The sequence below is a fragment of the Triplophysa dalaica genome, chromosome 6 (assembly GCF_015846415.1).
Source record: "Triplophysa dalaica isolate WHDGS20190420 chromosome 6, ASM1584641v1, whole genome shotgun sequence".
NCBI classification, from domain to species: domain Eukaryota; kingdom Metazoa; phylum Chordata; class Actinopteri; order Cypriniformes; family Nemacheilidae; genus Triplophysa; species Triplophysa dalaica.
Window position 1 is genome coordinate 8,492,647 of NC_079547.1, and position 7,592 is coordinate 8,500,238.

A 7,592-nucleotide genomic window follows, 5' to 3' on the forward strand; every position below is an offset into this window, starting at 1 on the left:
GAGCAATTTTCATTCTTTGTGTATTGGCAAAATATTTAAAAGGCTTTTAGAAAAGCTTTTCGCTAGCTTCTGGAACGGAGTAATTTCATATGTCCATGTAATAAGGGCATGTGGTTGCCTTTGAATCTATGGTGCAGATACACAATTGTGGACAAAAATAGCCCCCCCCCTGGTAAATATGAGCAAAACATGTGGTAAAAATAGGAAGATGTGCTAACTAATCAGAATATAGTAGCATTTAAAATTTTGTAATGTAACAGTTAATTAAACAATAGCTTTCAAATTCACTCATTCCTCCTTAAGAACTACTATTAGTTATCTACATATTCAGATTCTACATAAATAACTATGAAGTAACTACTAATAAATGGTCATATACACAATTGAATTACAATAATCTGTCATTTGACATTTCTTCATATTTACTTTTGCTTGTACTATTATGAGGGAAATGCACTACTATTGCCACTATTACTACTACTATGGTAACACTTTAGTATAGGGACCAATTCTCACTATTAATTATAACAAGGCAATTGGAGTGGGGGAGTTGAGTCCTGGTTTTTGAAAACAAAACTAAATTTGTTGTAATGACTCTTTTGGAGTACAAGAATTCCATGAAATGCATATTGCATTTCTTTAATATATTAGTGGTAATAGCGGCAATAGTAGTGCGTTTCCATAATAGTAGTACTATAGTGAATAATAAGAAATGTCCACTGCTTGATTATTGTGATGGTTAATTGTGTATATGACTGGTTCAGAATCTGAATTAGTAGATAATAGTACTCTTTCTTACGGAGGAATGAGTGAATATGAAAGCTATTGATTATAGTTAACTCTTACTTTACAAAGTAATAAAATGCTTCTCCATACTGATTAGTTAACACATCTTCATAGTAGTTAATAGAGCAGATAACAGAATTAATGAGGAATTACCTATAAGTACTGAAGTAATTCCTTCTTAGTTACACATTAGGTTAGAAACAGTATTCTAAAGTGTTACACTGTTTGATAAATATCCAGTGTTTCATTCAAGTAAAACAACTGAAAGTGGGGGCAAATCACATTATGAAACAAGTGTATTTCTCTTATACACACTGGCAACAATTATTAGCCCCCAAGAAATTCTTACAAGTAAAAAATATCTCAAGAATATTCCCATCGATATTTTACATTTTCTTAACACACCACAGAAACACAATGTTTTCCAGTTATGACTTCTTGCACAAGAGAATAAATATTTAAGAACACAAATCCCATTAATCATTCGTTACACTAGGTAAAACCAAATAATATTGCTATGATGTGCAGCAAAAGATTGTTGAGCTACACTAAATAAAAAGGGGCTTCCCTCAGGGGTAAAAAAAACGGCCAATGTCCACAGTTAAATATACTGTCAGATCTTTATTGTTTTGAATCCATATAATCCATGACATCAAGTACCATCACTGCTTTGATTGGTTTGCAGTTTGCATAGTTGGAGCCTTCTGTGAATTTGGTTAGAGATGTAACGTTAGGTTACACATTAGCACCATTCACAGTTTTCGCACGGCATTAGTATCTGGAGACCTCCTTTGATTTTTAAATGACCACCCCACCTCTGTATTTCAAGTGACGCATTGATGATTTTATCATTAAAAGACTTGTTTCCTGGATGTGATGGCAAACCTTTGCGTATAGTTTGTATAGCCTAAACTTGTATTGCGTTTAATGATATATGACCTTACCTGTCAGCATTTAAGACCAGTGATCGCAAACCAGACAAAAAATATTGTTGATATTTTTCTGTGGAGGCGGTGTTCAACCTTTAGATAGGTGCATTCCAGAGTCCCTGGGCCTGGTGTCAATAACTGATGTAATCTTAGTAACAAGAGCATTTTCAGTTCTAACACTTACATTATGTTCTCGTAGATACGATTCACTCTTATATAATAAAGGCTCGAGTTAAAATTGTGATTTTAATTTATGCCTCCTTTAATGAGCACAAAATCTAGTCTATCGCACCACCAGCTGTGAGAAACATTACAATTTATTTGTAATTTATAAAATAGTTGACACAAGAGCATATAAAAGCATGAGCAAATTAATACAACCCCTACATTTTACATTTACATTTGAACCCACAACATTGCTTTGTTAACGCAATGCTCTTACCACTGAGCTACAGGAAAGCTGTAGTTGAGCTACACTGAGCTACAGGAAAGCCCTTAGTCCATGACAATGGCAGCGTTAACCTTATAAAAGGACATTGCCAATGGCAGAATCCGAAGAGAACAAGTTTTTAGGGACCATACTGATTTTCTGGCCCACGATGATGACTGAATTATCAGCCGTTTCAGATTTCAAAGGGCTATCCTCTTCGAACTTTGTGCTGAGTTGGGTCCGAATTTCGAGAGGGTACAGCGATGAGCCACGCATTGCCCGTTACCTTACAGGTGCTGACAACACTTGGTTTCCTTTCAACTGGCTCTTTCCAAAGGGAGCTGGCAGACCGCTAAGCAATTAGTTTCTTGGTGGCAGGCTTCTTGCTGAGTGATGCATTTAAAGTTATGTTTCTATTTAAAAAATATTAAAATCATTCAACTGCCCATCAGGAGACCGCGGTAATCCACTAAAGGCGTGGTTGTGACCGAGAGCGCAGATACAATGATGCCCATTCTCTCACTGGGTCAGTTGTAAAGCGGGCAATTGGGCAGCTGAAATGTCGATGGAGCTGCCTTAAAAGGACCGGGGGAATGCTGCTATACCGCCCTGACAAGGTGTGCCGCATCGTGCTGGCCTGTGGTGTGCGGCACAACGTTGCGTACATGCACAGCATACCACGTGGTGAGGTGGTGGCACCACCAAATGACCCCGACCCAGGAACAGTGCATGTGCAGGCCAACCAACAAGCCATTCAGACCTGTCAACATGTGATTGTGACAATATAAATGGAAATCAAACACAATGTGTATTTTTTGACCAATTCCTTTAATGACTGACTTATATCTGTGAGTGTGTCACTGATATTTTCAAGATGACTGTTATTTTCTCCGATGGCCCGAACGATTTGCTGTTGTGTCTCCAGAACAGCATGCGTCAAGACGTTGCCAGACGGACGGGACTCAGCACGGGGGGAGTACTGGAAACGCCGGAGACGTCGGACACAAAGGGCTCTTGCTGCTCCGGAAGGGTGGACTCTGTGTGCGTGCCAGTGGACGTTCCTGCTGTTGCACCACACAAGTCTAAATGAACACAGGCACATGTTAACTGTGATTTGAGTTTGTTCATTATTAATGGGTACATGTATTTGGCATAAATGTAGATGATACGTAAAATATGTAGTGTAACTGAGCTAGATTGCATGCATTTTGAAATAAATTGCAGGCTGATGTTTACCAACGTTAATTAAATAAATAATAAATAATTACCTTCGGTGCAGTCCTGTACTACATCCGAGTCTCCCACAGCAACGGATACTACTCCAGAGAGTGAAGTGTCACCCATAATAGAGGCAACTCTCTGCTCAAAGGGTGGGATTCATTGACCCCTGTACCACCACCTGTTCTGCCCACAATTTGTCAGTGCGCAGCAGTTCTCCACTTGACTTCCACTTTTAAATCCGACCATTTCTTTTTAATTTCATTTAAAGTGCGATTTTCCGATCCCACCGCGTTGACGGCGTCAGCCAAACTCTCTCGTTTCTTGCTGCTTGGTTTTTCCATTTTCTTGCTGCTTGGGTTTGCCAAAGTGGACTCATTACCATATTCAAATTGATTGGATTGAGGGAGGGGACAGAGTGCTGTGCATGTGTGCTCAAGATTTGAGTGAAAAAGAAAAGTGAACGCGCAGAACGAGAGATTGTTGAACAGCACAAGGAAGAATTAGTTAAAAAAAAGGGGGGGCTCTTCTGTTGTATGGAACTGGTTTGAATTTAAAAATCTCCAACATCGACCAAAAAAAAAAAACACTGCAAGTTGTGTCGCCGTGCTGTTGCAGGCCAAAGGTGGAAACACCAGCAATCTCTTTCACAGCTTGAAAACCATGCATTTCCGCGATTATAAGACATACACCCAAATGCGTTCAACAGATCGTCCAGATCAGTAAAATGTATAGACTATGTGTAAAGCACAAACGACAAAAAAGAATAGGATGGTGCTACCGCCAGCCTGACGGCCAGAGCAAGGCAAAAGAAGCGCAGCTAGAGCAACCTGAGCCCAGAGCAACTGGCAGGAGAGGTTTTTAAACCGTTCCGCCAATCAGCTGCCACCAGATGGAACGGAAACAGACAGCTCCCCCTGCAGCCTGGGAGGAGAGAGTCGGCCCAACACTTTCTCTTCAATGGTGGAGTGAGCAAACCCAGCACGCCAAAGCCGGGCGTGACACAATCCAGTACATAGACAGTGAGTGGAAACTATAAAGCAAATGCCTACAAACTTCATATTTTCCTGATGACCATACCGGGGAAATAATCAGGTCTGAGGGATGCACTTTTGTGTGGGGTTTTAAAATAGTCACGTCATCTATGTATGATTGAAAGAAGCCTGCCCCCACACAAGCTCATCAAAGAATGTGCAACAAGGTGGGTATCTTGTCTGCAGATGATTGAAAGAGTCCTGGAACAGAAGAAAGAAATTACACAAGTCCTGGCAGCAAACGAAAAAGACACGGCACCTTGTACCTACGTATCAAGACATAGTGGCCTTAGATTCAGTCACAGCAGCATTGAAGCCACTCTTTTTTACAGATGCCCTGTCAGGAGAAGCATATGTCAGCTTGTCATATTTGAAGCCTCTCATCCATCTGTTTAATACAGAGATTCTGAATCCAAAAGAGGGTGATACCGAACAATGGCCAATGCCCTGCCGTCCGCTACTGCGAGCAGCGAGGGTGATATGGGGACTTCTGTGACATCAATCCGTCAGCCAATCGCTCGCGGACCTGTCACACCCCGCCACGCTCATCTGATCGTTCCCCAGAAGCCGGTTCCGTCCTCAGTCACGTATCCGGAAACGGTGCGTGACGATGATGAGATGTCTATTGCAGCATCGGAGGGCAATCCGCTGGCATCCGATCCCGATGACTCCTTGGAGCTCTCTCCCATGGGAGGCCGAGTTCAGGAGGAAGCGTATCTCTAGATGTCAGCCATGCTATCCCGGGCCGCCGTGAGCATTGGGTTGCAGTGCACCGCACTGCCTCTCCCCCAACGCTCACGGTTGGACACATGGTACTTGGGGGTCTGAACGCGTCTACAAGCAACGCCCGGCCCCGGTTCCATTCTTCCCGGAGGTGCACCACGAACTGGGTAAGACCTGGAACGCCCCCTTTTCGGCTAGTTCACGTCACACCGGTTCAAGCGTCTTTTCTTCGCTCGATGGTGGGGCAGCTAGAAGCTACGTTGACATGCCCCAGGTGGAGGTGGCCGCAGACGGTGGCCACCTGGAGAGGTCGACCTAGACTCCTGTCCCAGGCATGTAAAATTTTGGCATGTCTGGTGTTATAAAGGTTTATAATCCCGCGGGTCAAGCTGCCTTCTCTCTCCATGGCATGGCCATCCTGTAGGTCCACCAGGCCAAGGCGTTGAAAGAGCTCCACAAAGGTAATACTGAACAAGGGCTAATGCAGAAGCTCCGCACCGCCACTGACCTCGTCTTATGTCAAGTTGACCGTGCGGGCCCTGGGTCGGACGTTGTCCACACTCGTGGTCCAGGAGAGACACCTTAACCTAGTGCATATGCGGGACGCCGAGAAGGTTGGCTTTCTCGGCGTCCCGCACAAGGTTGGCATGGCACAAGGTGGGCTGTTTTGTGACAGTGTCGAGGAGTTCTCCAAGCAGTTCTCAACAGTGAAAAAGCAGACGGCGGCGATACGCAAAATTCTACCCCTGCACGACTCGGCTGACAACAGGCCTTCGAGATCCAGTGCGGCATCTGCTTCCCAGAAGCCTCGGCCCTCTGCGAGGCCAGCTCGTGCCCCCCCACCAGGCGGCCCCCGGAAGACGACGTCAAAGAGGAAACCTCCACCCCATCAGCAGCCGTCCCGGAAGCAGAAGCGGTCCTGACGGGAAGACTCCAGGGAGATGAAACAATTTCAGAGGCTCATGGGAAGCATGGCATCCTCGACGGAAGTGATACACCTTGGATTGATACATTTACATTTACATTTAGGTATTTGGCAGACGCTTTTATCCAAAGCGACTTACATTGCTTTATCCTATACATTTTTTGGGTATTTGCAATCCCCTGGGATCGAACCCACAACCTTGCGTTGTTAACACAATGCTCTTACCACTGAGCTACAGGAAAGCTGCACACATGATGCACATGAGATCGTTCCAACACTGGCTACAGAGTCGAGTTCCCTGGAGAACGTGGCACACCGGCAGACAGCGTATGGTCATTAAGCCTCTCTGCCGACGCCCCCTAACTCCCTGGTCTTCAATGACTTTTCTACGGACGGGCCCCCGCCTGCGCTGGAATATCAATTGCTGCGGGACAAACAGAAGTACGCCCTGGCCGAAATCCCTGACGAAGGACCTGCTTTCTCAGGGCAAGAGCACGTTGTGGCATCCCAGGCCAGACCTGTGGAACCTCCATGTCTGGCACCTGGACAGATACACCATACATCAGACGGAACAGCCCGAGTGGGGGAGTTACAACGTCTGGTAGCACTAGGTCCGGTTAGAGCTATATGTAGATAACTCAGAAGGTACCGGCTTAAGGGGCAGGGCTGCTCTGCCCAGCAACGTGGGCAGACACCAGTTCTACGCGGAGGTTGTAAAACCTTGCGATGTCTGACAGAGAGGCGCCAGTGCCCACGAGGAGGCTATATCCCTGGTGAAGTGAGCTCTCACTGATAGCGGGCACGGGCGATTCTGGGATCGGTACGCTGTCCACAATCCAGTGCGCTACTCTCTGTTTGGAGACAGCCCTCCCCTTCTGCTGATCTTCAAAACAGACAAAGAGCTGATCATAGCATGGAGAAAATGGAGGTTCTAGAGGTCTGGGATGCCACAATGTACCCTTCTCCTGAGAAAGCAAGTCCTTTGTCAGGGATATCCGCCAGGGGGGAGTTGTCGTCAGAAGCATTAGTTCTGAGAACCAAGTCTGGTTGGGCCAGTGCGGCTCAACTTGTAGCACTTGGTGCTCCTTTTCCCTGACCTTGCACAGAGTCTGGGGGGGAAGGCATACTTCCGCTTGTCCCATGGCCAGCTGTGCACTAGAGCATCCGTGCCGAGGGGGGCTTCGGACAAGGAGTACCATGGCGGGCAATGGGTGGTGTCCAGGGAGGCAAACAGGTCTACCTGAGCCTGCACATACTGCACCCAAATGAGCTGGAATGCGCGGGGGTGGAGTCGCCACTCTCCCCTAGGCATCGACTGACGAGAGAGCGCGACGGCTGTCTGGTTCAGGTCGCCTGGGATGTGGCTTTAAGGGAGTGGATCATCTAGTGACTCCACGGGAGGCGTCGTCGGGCGACTGCAACCCAATGCTCGCGGCGGCCCGGGAAAACATGGCTGATATTCCGACATCCGCTTTTTCTTGAGTTCGTTCCCGGAGGAGGGAGCTGCAAGGAATCATCAGAGTCAGATGCCAGTAAGTCACCCCCTG